The sequence below is a fragment of the Salarias fasciatus genome, chromosome 12, assembly GCF_902148845.1.
Source record: "Salarias fasciatus chromosome 12, fSalaFa1.1, whole genome shotgun sequence".
Classification (NCBI taxonomy): Eukaryota; Metazoa; Chordata; class Actinopteri; order Blenniiformes; family Blenniidae; genus Salarias; species Salarias fasciatus.
The window spans coordinates 9,412,445-9,435,041 of NC_043756.1; the positions used below are offsets into that span (position 1 = coordinate 9,412,445).

The 22,597-nt window shown below is 40.5% G+C and overlaps 1 protein-coding gene across 12 annotated transcripts in view; it reads left to right on the forward strand.

Moving 5' to 3' along the window:
- The window catches only part of trpm3 (transient receptor potential cation channel, subfamily M, member 3), a 151,030-nt gene that overhangs the window by 16,632 nt on the left and 111,801 nt on the right, over positions 1-22,597 (forward strand). The window lies entirely within an intron of this gene.

Below are 22,597 nucleotides of genomic sequence, written 5' to 3' on the forward strand. Positions count from 1 at the left end.
TTTGATGATTAACAAGCATTAAGTGCATTCAGCACCAATGACTTTTCGCTGCTTCGCTGCGTGAGAAAAGAAAGCTCACTTTTGTCGAAAATTCAATTTGTTCTTTTTCGTTACGCTGCTCCTCGGGGAGCAAATCTGAAAATGTGTGAACGCTTGTGTTGGATTCTCATTATAATGAATCCAAGTGTGATATTACTTCATGAGGCAGAGGTCGTGAAGAAGCAAAGATTTTTGTCGGTTCCTATGGAAACGGGGCACAGTTCACCAGTTTATATTTTTGTGGAGGAATGCCTTTAAAACAAGATCAGAAGCTTTTAAATTGTGAGTTATGGTAGAAGGTCTGACATTTGCTCTTTCACTGCTGAACCGAACGTGCCGGCAGTTTGCTTTTCGTCACGTTTTAGCCAGACGAGACATTTCTCGGCAAAATTTGTTTTCATAAACGAGTTACATTATTTTACAAGTTAATTTGCACAAAGATGTATTTGGATGCATGTAACTACAGGTCCAATTACAGACAGTTAAACTTTATATCTGCACAACTTTGTTGGTGGGAGTTAGTTTGTTGCTTAGAAAAGTGGGAGGATTATCACTTTATAAAACCTGATTTATATTTAAATGATGCCACCTTTTTAATCATAAAAAGGAATATGCATTTGTGGACTGTCCAGCTGAGCCGAGTGCATTGGCTGAGCCCATGAAATATTTGCCAAATCTTCTCTGCCAATGCTGAACGCCATCAGGCCAGTTTGAGTTGGTGTGGACACTGGAACAACAGCATGTGGAGGAATGTTATGTTAAACAATGATTATGTCCACATGCTTACCGCTCTTGCGTCGTAGGCGCAGTGCGATCATGTGGGGCGGCATCTCGCTCGCTGCATGGAAAACAAGGCTCGTCATCGTTGTAGGTTATCTCATTGCAGAAAGATATAGAGATTAAATTCTGCTGCCAGTGGCAGTCCTATAGCTCCACAGTCTGGGGTCAAACTCTTTTCTACAATCAGAGCTCGCCCCCTCGGAGTGGTGTTTATCAGAGATCACAGACCTTCAGAGTCGGGAGGAAGGAGTTATGTGGACCTCGTTCCCTGAGAAGCTGTTTGAAGGACTCCAGTGGAATGTGACTTTATTGTGTGGTAGCTGTAAATAATAGTTCTTCCACTGACTACTGATGCTGGATACATTCAGTACCAAGAATAAAGTTTGTTCTGGCCATGACATTTCATACTTCACAAGTTATTTGAGCGCAGAAAATGATCATAAGGGGCATTTTTCCACTTAAACGTTGCCCGCTTCGAACTTCTCACCAATTAGAAAAGATCAAGAACTCCCAAACCAAGCAACACTGGGAAGAGAAAAAGTTTCTGTTTTTGTCCCATATGTGCAGGCTGACAGACTCCTGTGTTGTTAAAGTAATTGTTTAAATGCCAGTATGTCTTTTTACTTCTGTCATTTCGGTTATTGCAAGTCTTTCGCCTTTCTGTTCATCCCACAAATGCAGGTTCCTTCATATGTGAGGGTAAGAAAAACAGGCAAGTGACTATGCTGCAAAAATCTTTTGATGAGCTGCGTATATTCCCATTCAGCAAGGCGATGGAGCTACAGACCCTCCAGTGGAAAAATCTTGGAATGTAGCGTCCTGAAGACCTGTCCTTGACCGCTGCTCAGATGGAAAACAAACCAGCCCTGTAGAGTCTAACATGATCTGCAGCACCGCAAGTATCAGATTTAGAGATGAGAAACAACAGAACAGAAGCACAAAACAAATGCATCCAGTTGTAGCCATTTTAGATGCCTTGCTACTCATTGAAAATTGTGACTTACCAAACAAATGATACTAAAAAAAAACAGCTGCATTCAAAAGTAAAAAGAGAGAAATCTTTCTTTGCTTCCGTGTATTTTCTCCACTCATGCAAACAAATAAGCAGAGGTCAAACATTGAGTCAGTCTCCGCATTCATTGAATTTTAAAATATATTGCGTTTCCTCTCACCTGCTGCACAGCTGACATTGAAAAGTGAGACTCTACCTCTGCAGGTTTCTCTGAGCAATGTGATTCTCCCTGCAAAGACGGTACGATATGAGGATGAAATAAAGGCCCACAGGGCTTCTCTTGCTGCCTGAATGCAATTGAAAGACTCTCTAGGTGAGGGTAGGTCTCTTCCCTGCAGCTGTGCCTTTTCTGTTCTCAGGTGTTATCGCGTCATGTTTGATGCAGAGTATCTGGATTCACATTCGGGAATCTGAGAGCTGCCTTACACTTTTCAGCTCAGCTGTTGTACCTTTGGATAGTTTGTAATTAAAAGAGGCATATCTTTCTTAGTTCAAATATTCAACAAAGACTGATTAAATAGTTTAATTCACATAAAACTCTTTGTCAGGCACTGGTTTTGTTTATTTTGGCATGCCACTTGTCTTGCCAACTTTGTAACACCCACTTTAAAAGGCAACGATTCTAGCCACCTTTTCAGCAGACAGTTCTTGTCTAAAAATAAAATTAGGTGAGATTTCAACTGTATTGGGCACAGAGAGTCTAACAATGGCCGTGTTTGATATACGTGGGCAATGTGGCGAGCCTCTGCAAAGTCTCGATAAAATCAAGTGTGAGAAAAGACGGACCATGCAGATGGCATTTGCATTTGTTTGAATTCATTGAAAGTGTGTGTTGATGGTTGTCTGCTGGGTTAACCTTTCCATTTTCACAGATAAGACCAGACCTGCTGGCTGCTTTCATAAACCCATTGTGGTAAAATTGATTTTAATGTTTTGTCAGCTATTCACAGTCAACATGATCATTAATAAACTATAAAAAAAAAAACTTTTTATGAGAAATTATAATTACACTGTTCTGCAGTTTTTAATAGATCAGAAGTTATCGCTAATTTGTCATTCCTTAATAAAATTTGTTATTAGAAACTTATAAAAATATCTGCTGTTCGTTCCGTGCTTCATTAGTGCCGATATGTTTGGCTCCACAGCGGCTGCATTCCTCTCATTATGGACGACGATGGCAACTGTGGAGCGCCAGAGGTGCCCAGAGATACACTCCAGTATCAGATCGTTTTGAGCTCACCGTTCAGCTTTTCTTGAAAGCACTCCAGTAATTAAACTGACAGTATGCAATATAGGACAGAGTGCAGGTCGGCATCTGAAGGAGCTGCGTTTGATCGACTCCACATTGAAATGATCACAGGAAGTTGTAGCATTCAGGTGACGTCTGATGTAACTTTGATCAGTCCTTCAGCTCTCAAGTGCTTCGTTGCTTATTTTCTGAGTTCAAATTTATGAAATTAAGACAATTTATTTAAAAAAAAGAGCAGTGTGTTTTTTTTTGTTTTGTTTTATATTTCTGAATCTTAATGATCAATCCATGATTCACAGGTAAACTAACCCAAATTCAAGGGCTTAGAGAACAGACAAAACCATCTTTGAGGGAATTAATAACCTGGGCTAAACCACCAAATAAACCAGAATGTAATATATGTAAGTTTTTTTGTTTATATTAATTTGAGAGTTTAAATAGTTTACTCATATAGCACATAAGATTCAGCTCAAAGTGCCCCACAATTTAAAAAATAGGGCTGAAAGTTAGATGTCAGTTTTGATAATTCTGTAACAATTACAGCTTAAAACGTGCAGGAAAAAAAGACAAAATTATCACAATTTGAAAAAAGTTCAAAATAAATATGACTTTAAAAAATGTATGATCAGAATAAAAAAGGACACGTTGTGTTTGAATTCAAATATAAAGGTTTTATGCTGACTGTTAAAACAGATCAGAATTCCACATTTTTTGATGCTTGAAAGTTGTTCTGAGCGCCATTGAAAGTCTGTCAGAAATCAGCGATCGGTCTCTGTTCATAGGTGTCGTGGCGTGCCAGAGACTTTAATTTTCACTTTCTGTTCGCACGCCGGTGGGGCTGAGTCACAGCAAACCTGACGCTGGCCTACTGGCATACCAATGCAGCTAAGTCCTCAACATTTTAATCTGCTTAACACTCGTTTCAGTGGCAGACCGGTAGTAGCAGTAAGCTGGTTATTTGATGGAAGTGATGGTGTGTGTGTGTGTGTGTGTGTGTGTGTGTGTGTGTGTGTGTGTGTGTGTGTGTGTGTGTGTGTGTGTGTGTGTGTGTGTGTGTGTGTGTGTGTGTGTGTGTGTGTGTGTGTGTGTGTTTAAGTGTGTATAGTGATGACTGACATCGGTGGCAACAGTAACTTGGAAACGGCTCGAAGTATCATGTAGAGTTTGTTTAAGCGGGGAACACGGTGGGAGGTGTTGGGTTTTGAGAGAATGTTCTCCAGAGACAAAGAATAAAAGCGGTTATTTCTGTGTGTGTGTGTGTGTGTGTGAGAGAGAGAGAGCGAGAGACTGAAGAGAAAAAGTTTAGTGCGTGACACAGATGGAGCTTTAGGGGTGAGAGGACTGAGTAGGCATGGAAACATCTCAAAGGTGTTTGGTGTCACAAATGGAAGTGGTGTGGTTTATCTTTTCCCCTCCCGCCCTCTGTCGCACATTGTGGGGGTGTGGCTTGACCCTTTTTTTTTTGTTGAGCCTAACGAAGGAGATCTCCTCTCCAGATAGGATTCAGAGGGATGGTGCGGAGAGTGAATTTCTCAGGCTACGGAATTGAAAAGACAAAATGAACTGTGGCCATGAAAAGATAAGAGGAGGGAGGAAAAGCAGCATGACGGGGTTTGATAAGGTCACATGGTGTACTTTCAGTTTTTTTTTTTTGTCCGCTGTGGCATTGATTCCACTGCCATCACTCACTGAAGAAATGACCACGGTTGATTTGATGGACATTATCTGTGTGTCGAGTTTTCATCTGCCTGGCAGAAGACGTGATTTGCCCTGAACAACAACTTGTCTCTGTGTTGTTTTTGCTGTTTGACTTGAGTTGACTCTGTGCTGCAGCCCGACAAACTTGCTCTGAACTGTTAGTTTGCACTGCACTGTCTGCCTTTGTCTAGTTAAATTACCAAAAATAGCAACAAAGGAACTGACTGATTTTTCTGCAGGATGAAATTTCACATCCTACACCGCCGTGGAGCTCCTCCTCTTCATTGCAGTCATGCAGGCAAGAACATATGCACAGGGTGTCAGGAAATTTGAGATCACGTCTCATATAAAATCTAGATATAATTGGGCTTTTATTTATCGCTTCTTTCTCTCAGATACATCTTTCTAATTTGCAGATCCATTCATTGCTCTGCCTTTCTCTTCCTGTGGTTTTATGAGAGGTGGAGGTATTATGACAGCTCCATAATCCTTTTTCTCTGTGAGGCCTTTAGATCGCTGGTTGAAAGGGAATGCTGTGAGGGGCTAATAATTAAATTGAGCAGATCGTTTTCATTATAACACGCAGAGAGAAGGTTGTTATTGTCCTTACTTAACTTCATCTACACTTTGTGCTCCATTGCCTCTCGGGCCAGAGCACTGACTCAGAGTGGCAGAATTGTCAATGTGAAATCACTTGCAGGTTATATTTCCACAGCGAAGAGAGAGAAACAGTGAAAATCTGATTAAGAAGCGGTGTCTTCACTGTTATCTGCTCCACAGCTGTAACAGACAGATCTCCTCATTTCCTGTACACTTACCGCACAACACATACATTCAGCTGTGAAACCAGGCATTTTTTTTTTTAATTATGTAAAACTGAATTATCAAAATGTAGTAAATGAAACAGTAAGTTAACAAAAATTCTAAAATAGAAATAGACATACTTTGTTTTATTACCACCAACGCAGGGTGGAGCAAAGACACAAGTCATGGTCACTTGCCAGAGCAGTACATTCACAAAAGAACATGGTTTGAGTTGCCCCCCTTATGGATTTGTCAGATTACTGGCATGGGTCCTGATCAAAGCTTTTTTAAACCCTCCTCTAAGCAGCCTCGCTCTGAATTCCTTCTGCTAATTTATCCTCGCTGAGACTGAGGAGGAGAGCAGCAGAGGAGGAGAGAGCCAGGCAGACTGAAATGTTTCACAGATGCTCAGTCATGCCTCAGTCAAAGCAGCTTCCATTAGACCACTCACATTAGATTACAACCCTTTTGTGTGCAGAAAGAAATTAGTATTAGTTTTTCATTTCACGAAGAAATCATTGGATTTTTTTTCTTTCTTTTTTTTTTATTTTTTGCAAGTGTTGGTCTGGCTGCATGTGAAAATAGGCAGACTTCACCAGGCTAGATTACAGTTTTGTAGATACAAAAACATGCAGTACTTATCTGTGCATGGATGTGAAATCTATAGGACCGGCTGAAGGAATGGCTATGATTGTTCTCTCATCTCTTGATCAATGGGGTTGAGCAAAACACTGGATCCCAAGTTTTTCCATTCTCCATTAATGCTTCCACAATGCTTCAAAAAGGTGTTTATGATATAGATATTGTCTACTCTTTAAATAACACTTTATTAGTGTGTATTGAACATGACAAACTCCCTGATATGCAGATTTGTGTGCGGCTGACTTGTTTGCCACTTCCTGTTGTCATATTAAAGCTCCCGACTCAGACTTCTGACCTTCCAGTTGGTAACTTAGTTCCATGAACGCACAGTGTCACCGAGTCGCAGAAAACCTTTCAAACAATCTGCATCCATTTCCACAGACAGACATGCTCTTCTCTATGTTTTCTCCAGCTTTAAACAGATATGTTCTTTTCAAAGCTTTGCTCTCATTAACTGTAGTCTGCTAAATGTAGCGCTTGATGGATCGTCTGAGACGTCTCATCTCGTGAGCGTAGAGACCAGCTAACCACTTAAACGCTCACCTTATTTGGCTTTTTGCAGTGGGATGCTCAGTGCTTCTGCTCCTTTTCCCTGAAGGTTAATATTTTATTAAAACCGAATAATTTCCAATGTCAGTACAAGCATTTTATTTCGGGGAAGCTGGGACTCCTGCTGAGAGAAACTAAAATATCACGCAGGTTTACTGCCCTTCATGTTTTAAAAAGAGGAAGTATCCAGGTAGACTCTGCTGTGTGTTTACTCGCCACGGTCCAAATCTAGATCCAGTAACCCCTTTAATAGGTAGCCCTGTCTTTTTTTATGGAAATGTAGACATGCTTGAATGAAGATCCGCTGATGTGAAACCTGTGTTGCTCCCCGTCTTTGAACCGGAGCTTTGAAGCTGTGCCGTGTGATGCCACGAGCTCCGGGCTTTGAGGCCGGCCGTTTCCTCCCATGTTTTTCCTGGTTTAGCGGTGTGGCAATAACGATTGTCATAAAAGCCATTACCGGGGGCCCCGGGGCCACTGGGCGGTGGGTCTAGTTTTATGACTCTGGCCCCGCAAGACGGTGATTATGCTATGTCTACGTTGCTACGGCAACATTGAGGTTTGCAACGGCTAATGCAGAATTTATGTCAGGGGAGTGTGGCATTTTGTTTCCTGACCTCCATGAGTGTGTGTGTGTGTGTGTGTGTGTCATTGTTTTTTTTTTATATTCTGGTAGAGACTTACACCTGACTGCAGATAAACCAGTGAGGACTTCTGCCGCCTTAAAGGTGCATTAAGGAGTTTTTCAACTTCAAAAATACTTATTTTCCACCATAAATATGTAACATATTTTTAATGATGTGTACAATGTGCCCCGACATATTCATTGCAAGTACCTCTAACAGCGCTAAATTGTCACTTGAAAGCTGCAGTGCCGGTCCGGCACCACAATTTTTTGGGGGAGAATTTGAGAGGAATGACGCAATGCGCGCTCCGGCTGGCCTGATTGAGTTAAGTTTCGTTTTGTCCGCCATTACTCCGCCAGATGCTTAGTGAGCAACAACTGAGCAGGAGCTTCCAGAAAGTAAGAAAAGACTGGCTTCTAGCACTGCCACAGCTCCAGCACAGACCCCACCAGGTAAAAGAAACTTACATTTTACTCGAGCGCTACTAAAAGAGCGAGGAAGGAGTTCCCCTCTTCCGTGCACGCAAGCCACAGGCACGAGTTTTTCACGAAGCTGCGTTACGCCTAAGGCCTGCAGGGGGCGCTGTTTCGCATAAAACGTGCAAACTCCTTAATGCACCTTTAAGGATAAAAAATGAAATTCCCACAAAACAAGCATGTTGAGTATGTTGGAAAAGTTTTGTGTTTGGGAGAGGAGAGAGTTGAGATAAAGTTAAGGAAGCAACTCCCAACAGCAGTTAACAAGTTAGTAGTTGCAATGAGATTACCAGCAATAATGTTGCTTAAAGTTTGCTGTATTGTAACGTTTTTACCCTGTGCTTGTTTTTAACCCTGTGCCTATTGTAGAACTTTGAGATTTGATTTCAAATGTAAAGTGCGTTACAAATAAAATCTATTCTTCTTCTTCTTATTATTATTATTATTAAAGCAAGTCTGCAGGAAATCATGTTTAATGACATATTCCCACAAGGAATAATACTATTATTAACATTATTATTATGTAGTAACTTTCCAATTATGTAATCAAAGGGTATTTTTTTTTTCACAACAAGTGAGAAAGATTTGCAGTCAGAGTCGTCAGTGAATGAATATGATGACTGTTCTATCAAATATGCCTATTTTTCATGGGAAGACAGCACAAAATTTTAAAATGAAGGCTTTTATTTCCAAGAAACTGAGCCCCATGTATTTCTTTAAGTGTTTTTATTTTTATGTATTGTTACAAATATCTTATTAAAGTCTTAGCAAGTTGATACATTGTGGACTTCACTACATTGAAACATACCAAAATTAACACATCTTAGGCAGGCATTATGTTATCAGCCATTGTTGATAGTTAATTGATGTGTGTGTGTGTGTGTGCCTGTAAATCCGAGTGTGTCCTGACTGATAGGGGTTGAGTTTAGCTGAGTTTAGACCAAGTCTACAGGAAGCAGGAAGTGAGTAAGTGTGTGTGTGTGTGTGTGTGTGTGTGTGTGTGTGTGTGTGTGTGTGTGTGCGCGTGTGTGCGTGTGTTTTGGAGAGTCATTTCAGACACAAAAGGACAAATTGCAGCAGTTTGCTCCATTATTTGGATCTACCCACACTGTTCCATCTATGAAATTGAGCATGCTTTTTTTTTGGAAACATATTTGGAACACAAGCTAGATCAGAGCTCAAAACACACCCAGTCGTCCCTGAACTGATCCGAAGTCCAGCACAAAGAGATAGAAACTCATCAGACTCACAGCTTTCAAGTGATGCTTATATTATTTAGACGAAGCCGGAATGCTCTCCCTCAGTACAGTGTTTGGCTTTCATTGTGGCGTTTTTACAACTTTGGCGATGACGATCACTGGATTGAATTGACCATATTTACAATATGCAGGACTGGGACCCTTCAGGACTGGGGTTACACACAAGCACGTCCTTGTGAATAATATTACAGTGGCTTTAACACACGACTCTTCAAACCTTCAGTGAGCGAAAGTTTGATTAAAAGTTTCTCAACTTGATCCTGGATTGAATTAATGAATCAAAAGTCTTGTAAAGCCGTACGGAGTGGCGCGGAATGAGGCTTTAGGTTTAAGATGGCAGTCTACTACACAGCGCTGAGCTGAAATGAGTGACTGCTCATTATAGTGGCTTCTGACACTGAGCCGTGTCTGCATTGCTCTGTTGACTCAGAAGATTAGATCGGCAAGCACTAAAGGTAATCTGGCATTTATAGATTCCCGTGTGTATGTGTGCGTGTCTGTGCGTGTCCGTCCACGTGCTTTGTCTCCACTCCGAGCACTGGGCTGACAGGGACTTGTGGTCTTCAGATATTAGCAAATGGATACTGCTTCGACCTGCTGTCTCGAGAGGGTCAGTGTCACCGCAAAGCAAGGGAGGTACCATCAAATTATCTTTTGTATTATCGTGCAAATGGATCCACCTCTCATCTAATTTAAACACAGGTCTTCATCTGACACTGACTTACACTTCTACTCATATTTTGCATTTTCATTAAAACATGTTTGATATTAAACGCTTAAAAAATTCCAAGGTTTTGAATTAAAGTGCCTGTGAAAGATCAGAATTCTACAACCTGTTGATGACAGATGACTAAAGTTCAAATGTTCTTTGAATTTGTGAAAAACAAAATGTCAGAATTAGATTTGATCTAAAATAGTATGTTCTTTAAATTATGTTCATACAAATACATTTATCATGATCATGTCCCGTATCTTAAATTTCATGCAAGACGTATAAAAGATAGCCTTTCCACCTGTATTTCATCAGAAAAAGACTTCATGACAGCTGAATTTGAGGAATCCCAGCCTTTAAGTTGTTCCTCTAAGAACAGTAAATCACTTTGGGTGTGAAGAAGGCCAGTCTGTGTGTGCACCACTGCCAGTGATAGTTCTAAAATGTTTGACAGTTTTAGAACGTTGGATAATTTCTGAATGTTTGATATAGAGCTTGGTGATATGTCGAAATCTCTGAGATATCAGCATTTTCCTAAAATTCGACTTTGAAAAATACAATAATAATGCTATCGCTTTGTGCATTAAAATATTAGTTTTAATGTCTACCTATTACACTGTGCAAATAATGGATCCTCAATTAGCACACACATTGGCTGATTTCACATATCACCCAAAAGCTCTTCACAGAGCAGCAGGTGATTTCACTCACAGGACGCTGAACAGATAAAAAAAAATGTTCACCCCTCTCTGGAAATGTGCACCTCTGACAGGAGGAAGTGTTTCCTTCAGGTTTTCTGTCACTGCGGTTTGCTCTGTCAAACATATGGCCCGTGTACCAAACCCAGGGTCCAGCCCAGAATAGTATTTGTGGTAAAACTTTAAGAAACAAAACAAAAAAGATATCGAGTTTATATTGCATATCGCCATTTTCAGATATGACCTTGGGGAAAATTTCCCCCAGCCGAAATAATTTTGTTACAATGTGCACTCCATGAGGCGTCACACAGAATTACTTCTCTTCACTGCTTGTGGCTTTCTTTTTATGAGTGCTCCTTGACGACGTGCACTTTGTGTTGTAGATGTAATCTAATTTTCCCCAGCAGATGGTTCATATCGCTGTTAAATACAAAACACAAGCAGTCCTTTTGGCAGCCTAATTCTTGCCGAGAAATTTTAATGAAAAGATGGTGTGAGTCTCTCCATGAGCTTCATTGCAGCCGTATTATGCAAAAGAACTGCTCAGTGCATCGAATGAGGGCGCGCACTGTTGAATGCTGGTTGTCCTCGCACTTCTCTTGTGCCCATGCTGTTTTATTCTCTCTGTAGTTTTTTTTTTTTTCTGAACTTGTCTTTACCATCTTTACCCTTCGCACTGCTCCCTCTGAATCCGTCCTCTCAGTCTGCAGAGATGTTCCTCTGCTCTGGCTCTTTGTTACACTTCTCTGCTTCATCGAACTGAAGATGGAAACACTAAAAACTCCCCAGATGGACTTTTAAAGAAAGTTGAAGCTCAACATTTGACATTTTGGATCAAGACAGATTTTATTCTCTTGACTGAGCAAAGAATTTGATCAGTGCTGCTGAAAATGTGTGTTATCTTGATAACTGCTTCCAGAGGTGTGCAGTACATTTAAGTGTTGTTATATTTAATTGAGCTACTTTTTTAATAAATTGTGCTTGTGAGAGTTCTTTTTTAAAGAGAGTACTTTTATGAAGAAATATTATGGCTTTTACGATATTAGACTGGGCTTATTGTTCCTCCTCTGTCTACGTGCAAAGGAAAGGTTTGTCAGCAGTAATTACTAAATTCTTTTGCTACAGAATACGATAACATTTCTGCTGCAGACACACAATCAATTTATTACATAGTATTATCCTGATTTACAGTCAGGGCTAATTTTGTTGTTCAGCGTCTCGTCTCGATATTTTGATTTCTAAAAACAAAAACGCCAATATCAAAGTTTACTCAATAATGCCTTTTTAGTTTTAACTCATTCAAAGTGTACCTCTTCCACACAGAGAAGTAATGCCCATTTCTTAAAGAATATTGCTCTATTTTCAAGTCTTTCTAAACAAGTGATGAAAATAAAACATTGGTGTGAATAATTCCTCTGTTTTGAACAATGATTTAACAAAATATATCATACCGAGTTTGAAGTGATAAACAATAAAAAAGCCTCTTAAAGATACAAGTTGAACAAACACAAATGTCTACACTTCAGGCTGTCAATGGGCACAGTCATCTGCCTCTGAAAAATAAAAACCACTTTGTGCATTTTTCTCTGTTCCGATCAGAGTGAATATTGCCCTGATGTCTATTTGTTGGCTATTATTATCTCTGACTATTTAGCGCTGTGCACCAGGCAGTTTTTTGGAGAGTCTGTTTCAAATTACTTTATTGTTCTGCACAAAGCGCTTGCCACTTTAAATAGATCTTTTGAAAAACCTTTAAAAAAGACACATTTTTGTGAATTTATCGCAAAAATATGGTGAGCCCAATGCAAGTTTCATAAAACTTAAAAATGGTGACAAAGTCTAAAAACTAATGTACATAATTGGAAACTCTGCACATAGTATGATTTCTTGGTTGCTGATAAGGGATATGTTCAATAACAAAATGTAATTCACTTTTCAGCACTTTTTCAGATGAAAATAATACGAAGTGCATTAAAAAGCAATTATCCAAAATGAGGTTTGTTGTAGAGGCAAAAAGAAGTAGGTTTCAGATCAAAGCTTGAAGCAACTCTCCTACAAAGTAAGAGTACGGGGCGCCTTGCTTCTCTCCCCAGGGTTAGTTTCCCCTATTTTTAATTAGGTTGATAGTTCCTATAATATTTCTGTTAAATTAGTGTAAGTAATACAGCACAGAGAGGCTGTCCTGCATATGAAGTATTTATCTGAGGTCCAGTTTTCTGTTGGACAGTGCATGTTAATGCTCAGCCCAAAATATATGTTGACATTGTAGTTGACATATGCTTGGAGGTTAGCTGATGAGTGATAAATCGTCTCATTTTGTTACTTTTAATTATGTGTGTGTGTTTTTTTTCTGTTATCTTTGTGATGGACTTCATTCATAACGCTAACGAAGGAGGGAATGGATTAAACATGTATACTGATTACTGCTGAGCGCTTAATGTAACTTATTGGCATTTTTGTGTGTTTTATTGTCTGTTGTGTGCTCTGGCTTAATGTAGTGTGACTGTTAAAGGTCAAACATAATTTGTTTTCATCAAGCTTATTTTTAGTAGTTAATAGAAAAAGCGACACTACCCAGTAGCTGAAGTATGACTAGCTCATGATGCATTATTTTTTTAAAATAGTACACATAATGAGAACAGATATAATTTGCCAGGTTACAGTCATCACTTGCAGCTAGATGTGTTCCTGGTGACTAATTTCTCTATCGATGAAACACAAAATTTAATTAGGACTCGTCGATTAGTCCAAGATGAAAAAAAAACGTCCAAATTTAGTTGTGCACTGAGGCTCAGCGTTTTGCCATTAACCAATAACTTCTTGCAGCTCTTACCTTAAATTTTACTGCCAGCAGATCTTGTAAGGTCATTGCTACGATGAGCTGCGGGATCACATGGTCTCTGGCTTCATAATGCCAGACTGGCCTGAGTGTGGCGAGCAGCAGTAGCCATCATCCTGTGCTGTTAATGTCCAAATGCTCGGGTGAATGGTAGTTGAGCATTTATCCACTGGAACAGACTATTCGCCATCTCAAAGTGCTGACAAATTGTGGTCTTTATTTCCCACTGCGATGTTTCAGAACAGCAGTCTACTCCAGCACTGCTGCAGGAAGGAGTGCTGCTTTTAACAGCTCAGTCACCCCAGCTATTCATGCACATCAATATTTGCAACCTAACTATTACCCGATGATGGATCCCATCCGTTTAATGCTAAGTTGTTTTCAAATGTTTAATTTAAGTGTGCCTATATTTTATGCTATATTTTGGAGTGAATGAGGCCATCAGTAGTTCGAGTTCCACGTTCAGCACCGATTACAGGGGCAGAATGGCCCTAAGTGCACCTCGCCAGTTTGATTTCACATTTTTGGTTTCAGATGATTCAGCTTCTGATTCATGCACACAAATAAAAGCTCTAATGCAAATTACATCCGCCCACGTACAGTACAACCTGAACCTACTGTAATGCACTCCTTTATCATACCAGCCTCATCTCTTGTGAACTCTATTTCAACTATCACACATTTGAAATGTTGTGATATAAATGGAAATTAGTTCAGTTTGCTCCCGTTTGGTGCATGATTTATTTATTTATTTATAAATAGGTATAGCAGGTTCTCTGGGTTATTGGTTCACTTATTATTTGTCATAGTGATCACTTAATGGCAGCATTATTTGTAAGTGTGTCTGCTGTCCGTGTGGTTGTACTACAAAACAATTAGCTGTAATGAATCAGGTAAATTCACTTTTTGTGACTAGTGTGTGTGTGTGTGTGTGTGTGTGTGTGTGTGAACCATGCTGTATTTCAGCGATGAATCTAACGATGCTCGTTCTGCTGAGTTATTTGCCGCCTTACTTCATTCTGTTATGGGGAATGCCAAATGGCACATAAATTATTTCTACTGCAGAGAAAAGAGGATTGACTGTCGCTGTTCCTTTTTGACACCCTCACAGCTTGAATTGGTCTGTGCTAAACTAAAAGGTTGAATTTGTCTTGAGGGAAGCCTGTGCTTTCCTTTTATGACTCCAGGCTTTCATCATTAAATTTTCTCTTCCGTCTTTTCTGGCCTCAGCCTCTTCTCTGCCAACCACTGTTCTGTACTCTCTGTTGTACCCACTTTATCTGTTGTCTACTTCATTTCCCGGTTATGTAGTTGTCACTGGGGCCATTTAAGTCTTCGCTACAACTCTAGAACATGAGCAGACATTAAAAGCAAAAGAGACACCTGAGATTTGTTGAAACACAGCTGATGACAACAGTTCAGGGTCATGAGGAGCTGCAGCAGATCCCAGCTGACTCGGCAGGGTACAGCCTCAACAGGTCTGTCACAGGGAAACCACAAACAGGCAATCACATTTGCAAATATGGAGAAAAGTCCTGTATCACCAGAGAGAACATACAGACTCCACACTGAGAGGCCTGGCCTGAACACAAACCCACATCTCTCTTGGTGTGAGTAGTGATTCTGGGCCTTCGACAAATGTAGTTCATGATCTTGATCTCCTTTCTGTTCTCCTGGTATGTTGGATTTTTTTCTCCAGGTTCTCCAGTTCCCTCTCACAGACCAAAATATAGTATGCTTTAGCTGTTGACTCAGAATCACTCCAGGGAGTGAGTGTGCGTTTGTGCTGACGCTTCGGTGCATGAGGGACCTGTCCAGGCTTTACCCTGCCTTCATCTGCTGGCCTTGGCGCCGGCCTCCTGACCCTGAATATCGTATCGGACAGAGGTGGATCTCTGATGTACCAAGTGTTTATCACGGGAGACTTAGTCACCCCAGCATCATCTCGCAGCACGTCAGGGGTTTATATTTCTCAGAAATGTTCATTTAGTTCTGTAATACGAGAGAGGTTTCGGGCCCAAGGGGAGGCCACCAAATTGCACCAGAAAATCTTGCTTGATTGGAGTGATTCATGAATACTGATGCAGTTCAGGCTGATTTGGTTAGGATTCTGATTCCAGGGCTAAAATGGGCACATTGTTGTTGGGATTAGTTTATTGTGTTTTCACAAATTTAGTTTGTATTTCTTTATAAATGCATTTTTTTCAGATGTTTTTAATAACAATGTCAAAAAGTGTCTTCATTCAGTGGTCAGCAGTCAATATAAAACATTGTAAAGGTCTTCTGGCTCTTGTGTTGTACAGGTGTAGCGTGTTTGAAGTGTGGGGTCTTTGATGTCGTATGACAGCAAGTGTCCATTGAACATCAGTGGGGCATGTTTGATCCCTCGGTCAGACAGTTCAGCCACTTTTTTTTTAGGGACCGAGCTCCGGAGGGCAAGGACCCCTATTGTTCTTCCTTTGCTGGTGTCAGAAGCAGTTGACTGAAAACAGCAATGTTCTCACATCTTAATTTTGGAAAAGTTTCACATGCAATGATTTAATGATTGCAGTATTGTACCTTTCAGAACACTTGCGCTGCATTAAGTTGTCGGCATTAGTTCAATCGCTCGCAATGTAACTGCTGTTTCAGTAAACAGCCATAACACAACAGAAACTTAATTCCTTCAGTAGCTAATGTACTATCAAAAGTGAAGTATCCCACTCCGTTACGTTCAGAAACCTCAGGAATATATCTGCCGTAGTCGCTATCTTTAGCTGGTAGTTACCTCGTCTGAGTCAGAGCACCTCAGAAGTCTTGCTTCATAGATTTTCTGAATTGTCTGGTCTTAAGTAGTCTTGTCAGACTCATTCAGGCATTGACAGATGCTCGTTCCCCAACATGTGGATAAACAAACCGACCTTACTGAATGTGTCACATCCCTTTCGCTTTAAATGCGACAGCTCTTTTTATTCCTGGTGTATGGTCTATAAAAACCTGCACTTCTGAACTTTTTTGGAAGCTATTAAAGTTTGCAGGGGCAATTTAAGATTGAAATGCTGTAACTAAGCCAATGAGAAGGCTGGATAGATGTTTTGTTTTATGAGGAGAACCTCCTCCGATTAGGGCTGCATGCTTTGGGTTTGATCTGGCAGTTAAACTCTGTATCCACAGGCTGGTGGATACAAATAATGAACTGAATCTTCTCTGACCTGAAATACCGTTATGGGAAGCTGCGATAGAGGATAAGTGGTTGCCACACGAACAATCCCTGCAGGTCATTATTTTTAATTAGTAGCATCTCCTCACCGTTACCTCTGGCCTAACCGATAACACAATTCCTTGTCAACAGTCGTTTGCACCTGCCGATATCATTTAGCAGTGCTGCCTGAGGCTTAAATGAAAAAGTTGCCTGATTTCACAGGTAGGAAGACATAAATATGATCTTTTATACCCCTTTTTTTCCAGCTTCGGGAGTTTAGGGCTGAAGGCTTTCCAGGTCGTGTTAAACTGCGCTGGGGCTTTGGCATATTGAGACGATTCTGAACAACCATGAGCTTGATAATGAGTAATGATGGAAGGAAATGTGGAAAAAAATAACACATTATGAGGGCTATTTGTGTACGTGTGAGCACGTGTACGTGCAGTTTCATCCCACAGGCTAATAATCACCGCTTGCCTCCAGATGGAGGAGTGTACCCGACTCAGCAGAAGTCTTCCTGCCTCTTCAGGGCCGAGGCAGCAGGGGGTCGTTGTGTGTGTGCGTGCATACGTGTGTTTATTTGAGCGCGTTTGAAGGGAAATATTGAACTGTCGCTTACTGACAGTTCTCTGGGGTTTGAGCGTCACACAGAGATGAAGCAGCGGAAGTCGAATTATAAAAAGACCCACAGCACCGTCAGTCTGGAGGAGACCGCTTTGTTAACACATATCTTTAGTCACCAAGTACTCTCAAAAGTTGGCAGTAGATGCAGTTGCATGGTCACTATGTTTTTTCTACTCTGATTTAAACTTGTCCAATTGAGAGATCAGATTGTCCAGTTTTTTTGTGGACAAAGAATAAAGTGATCAGATTTATGTCTGAATTTATTTCCAACAACAATATTATCATTATCTCCTGAATTAAAATCAGTTGTGCTTTGCCACCATCACTTTTTTTTTTGAAGCATTGTGCGTGAAGTGTGAAGATGGGTAATAGGCTTCCAAAGTGAGAAAACAACATGATGCTCTGCTTAAATGAACTCTTAGATTTAAACCACAAACAGTGTGAGACCACATCTTCTAATCCAGTCATCATGTCAATTGTGATTTCCAGAGTCAGTCTAATTAACAACAGGGCCACATTTTATCTATCAGGGTCTTTCATAATGGACATGTTGAGCGGATCTACCACTTTTTCTTGAAACCAACGATAAAAACCTGTTGCTCCTTTGTCTGCACAATTTTTGCAGTCAGTTTTAACAAGCAGAACACCACAGTAGGATTTTCATGCTAAGGCTGTTTGATGCTCCATTTCTCCACATATTGCTGTGAACTTCTGTTCAGTTCTGTGGCTCAAAACTAAATAGCAGTTGGCACAGCAGCTGTAAGGGAGTAGGTATGATAGCTATTCTTACTAAAACACTGCAGTCACCAGGAGAAACTTTTGAAATAGCAGATACTTCTCATAGAAATGTGTTATTGAAGCCCACTGCCCAATTCTGTGGACTGAAGTGGACCACTGTGGTGGACAACTTTTCATTCATGTGCTTTAAAGCGATACTTCAACCTTTTGGCAAATTGGCCCATTTAGCGCAATTCCTTAGTCATTTCGAACAGCATACATACTTGTTTTGTGAGGGCGAGCTGTTGTTTATTCAGAGGTGAGTCGGGGAAGGTTTTCGGGACGGACACAATGGAAGTGGATGGTATTTTTGGTTCCCCTCGTCAAACTCATCAAATACACAATCCAACAACCCCAAAACACTTTGGTGGACACGTTATAATCCGCACATTAACTACGCTGTGGAACACCAACAAATAATATTGTAGCGTTACGACACTGAAGCAAATACTGAGAACTACTTTTTCTTTTGAAATCACTACGCCCAGACGCCATATTTAGTAAGTAGTTCCGTCTAAGCAATCTTCGCATAAACAACTCAATCTCGTAATTTTGCATTAATATTTCACAGCGTAGTGAATGTGCGGATTATAACGTGTCCACCAAAGTGTTTTGGGGTTGTTGGATTGTGTATTTGATGAGTTTGACGAGGGGAAAAAAATTACCGCTCACGTCCATTGTGTCCGTCCCGAAAAACTTCCCCGACTCACCTCTGAATAAACAACAGCTCGCCCTCACAAAAAAAGTAAGTATACTGTTCGAAATGGCTAAGGAATTGCGCTAAATGGGCCAATTTGCCAAAATGTTGAAGTATCGCTTTAAGTTATCCACTTACACTTTGAAACAAAGAACTGAGCCTTTATTAAAGAAATTCTGTTCTCTTCTAAATTAAATGAATGCACTAGAATGCACTCAATGATTTCTAAGTTTTACAACTCAGATATATTATTAAACAGCATCGCAATAAAGTATGCTCTATTTTTCATTTCAATAATGATTTTAAGCTCACTTGAACTTCTTAGAGCTCCTGGCCCTTCTGAGTGGATCAGATGAAATGCATTCATTGATCTGTTCAGCAGACTGCAAATTTGAACAAAGAGTTTTTCTCTTTTGAGGAATGTTGCCTCACCGGTGGAGCAGCTTGTAACTAGTTTAGGTTTTGTGATGGATCTGACCTCTGGCAGACTCAACATTCAAAGATCTTCCAAAAATGTCTTCTATTGCATTGTGTAAAGAGTAGTCCTTGTGACCAGACATGATTACCATGAGGTGAATCTGGTTTCGAGGCCGTGCATTAAGCCCGCTCATCAAAGTCGCTGAAAAAAACGCCATCTAATAAATGTCACAAATGAAAGTGCTTCTATTTAGTTAACCTGGCAACTGTGGTGAGCCATCACAAATGGGAACTGAATCTGCTGGATGTATTTGTCCTTTCAATCAGAACTGTGAGCCGAACCAACTTAATACCTTTCTTTTTATTCAAGCTTCAGTTCTGACGGATCACATTGTGTGTGGTTAAGTGGTGTAATCCCGACTCGCGGATCCTAGCGTCAGGTTTCAGAGCTCCTCTCCCAGTCGACTGCGCTCAGGTGGTTGAGTTCACTTCATTATAGCTAATGGACAATAGTGCTGAGATTTCAATTAAAATATCTCTTTGTATAGTACATTAATGATACAGCACGTGCCCATCTCATTCTCTGAGAGACACTCGCTGATCTTTGCTCTTTCACACGCCGCCTTTGCACAATGTGGTTAGGGAGAATAGTCAATGAGCGAGCAGCTGCTTGGTCGCTGCTGCTTTGCTTGAATGACAGGTGGAAATGGGCTTCTTTCTCACTCCTGTCACAGCACAGATAGGCAGTGTCACAAGGTCCACCTGTAGCAAAGATGTCTCGGAATGAATCGGCTATAGGACACCCACTCAGTGCTATCACATAGGAATTTGCACACACCCCCGCTTGTACATCCAGATGACTTCTTGTGGGTTGTGAGTAACACAAAACAAGATGTAATCATGTCTGTAGGCAATAAAACACCATGACTCCGGTTGGCTTACTAATCATTTCAATGTTTTGTTCTGATACTAGTGTAAAAAATAAATCACCTCCATCTCGGCAAATTGCCACAGAAAAGTCCTCTTTTCACCTCATATTAAAACACGATAAAACACTTTTTGGATAGTTGTGGTATTTACCTTCACCGTCCTTTTCAAGCTCTCAGGGTTGTTCAACTGAAGTGATTCTCAGTAAATTGCCTCTCATCTGCCAAGTCAGTTCCCACCGGGAGAAATGAATCGCAGCGAGAGAAAAAAAAAACTCTCATCCTGCCTGGTCTTGTTTTTGTTTTTTTGTTTTTTGACAGGGCTTTAATACCTTTTAACATCATGATAATTAGTAGAGCCATGAAGAGTGAGAGGATAAATCAAGCAAAACATTCTCTGTTGAGTGTTGAACAGGTGCCCTCTTCTGGTATGAGTGAGCAGCTTGACTTTTTTGTTTCTGTTTTTGACAAATATAAAGCAGAGTGTCGTTTAGTCCTTCATCCTGACAAAGCCACCGTTATAAAGGCAGATGGTGTTTCTCCGATATAGTAAAGAAGCCGACACTTTGAAATTGATAGTGTAAGTTGTGCAGTGTGTGTGGTGATGGGGAACTGGGAGTCAGGCTTGGCGTGGCTTTTGTGCATTAGAAGGTTGCCATCTAGAGTCGGGACGGAAGCAGTGCAGTGTGAAGCTGCCGCGTTCGCTCAACCGTCTGATGGAGCGAGATGGAGAGGTGTGTGAACTGAGAGGGTACAACACACAGCCCCCCTCTCTACCAAAACCATCCCCACCACCACCACCACACACACACACATACATGCAAACAACACACACTCACACATTTGTCAGTCAGGTATCCCAGAGGTCTCAGCGGTCCTCAGGGGAGCCAGTGGTCAGTGAGGTGAATACACTTAATGTCAGGTCTTAATTAACAGCAAGAAAATGCCCACAAACGGTGAGACAGGAGAGTAATTAGGACATTTACTGCCAGAGAAAGAAGTTCTGCACTATCAGTGATGTATTTGAATTTCAAAATGACACAATTAAAGAGCAATGTGTCAGTCATGTCTCGCCTTCTTGTGTTGCAATGCAGCAGCTATTGTTTTCCTGTTAATTTGAGGAGGAACAAAAGAAAACAAAAACAAAAAAACGCCTCCATCTTTGTTCCTGATTTGCGCTTTGAGAAAAACAGACAGCATTTCTTGTTCTAACTAAGCAACAGCTTTCATTTTCCTCAAGATTACATTAATCTGCCCATCCTATATGCCGCTTTATCCAACTCTGAACCTTCTTGTCATGAGTACTAACCACTACACCACTTTGCACCCCCGTCAAAACCTAAATGCAAGGCCTCTGCATTAATTGTCCACATCACAGTTAAGAGCTTCCAGTTTCTTCATGTTGCTGCTTGGACACACATCCAGACATTTTGATGCCTGGATGCATTCACTCTGACATGAATTTGAACCATTTGTAGACATCGACAGTGTCAGATGCATCCACAAGAAAGCATTTTGTTTTATCGTCAACACCTTTGAAACCCTAAAGCTTTTGTTTTAAACCAGATGATCACACTGAATCATCTTCAGCCAGCACAAACACGACAACGCTGCCCCGATGACAGCTGTAATTTTATTCATACCTTTTGTTGTGACAAGTGTTCAAATATTGTGTGTCGGTAATTATCCTGAGACGAGCGGTCTGAGAGGTTCAAAATAGAAATAGGAAAACAACAAATATGATGCAAAAATAGATGCCTCGTTTAATTTATTATTTTTGTCAGTTTGCATCACAGTCAGGCATCCAAGCCTGATGAGGTTGGCCGTCTTCGATTGCTGCATGTTGGTGGATGAACCAACAGCTTCTTACAAAATGCAATTGGCCTTCTGCCCCTAGACAGTGAGAATAATCAGTTACCCTGTGATCAGACCTGATCATCTCAGCTTTTTGCAGTAAACGATGGTGAATAGACATACTTAACCCATTGCAAAATGAATGAATTTATTTGAAAGGAGATGAAAGATGGGGAGGTGTAAAAATTGACGATATTTAGCTAATAAAGATGCAGAATGAAAAAGTTGGAGAACCTGGTATTCATACACATTGTGTGAAATGTGAAGTCGATCCTGAACGGCGTAAACCTGTTTTGACCTGTTCATATGAGGCTGGCTTTAAAACAGTTCAAGACATCTCCATAAACACTAAAGCTGTGACTGCTCATTTATCACTGGACTTTTTTCAATGTTTGTTTAATACAAGATAGGCAGATGATGCATGTTTTCCAGGTGTTCCGCCCAAATATGCGAGTCACAAGTTGGAGGGGAAAAAATGAATAAAATGTGATGTGTTTGGTGATTAATTTGGAAATGCAGATTAACATTCGTGCCAATACGGCAAACAGAACTGCATCAAATGAGGGAGGGGGGAGTTGAGGATGCTGAGAGGCATTAAAAATGAGTTTATACAGTATGACAGTCACATCAGCAGTCCCGTCTTCCAGCATTCCTCATTTTTTTTTCTTTTTCCCACCACTTTGGTGCATTTTTTGATGCGTAAATATGATGTCTGACATGCAAATGTGTAAGTAGGTC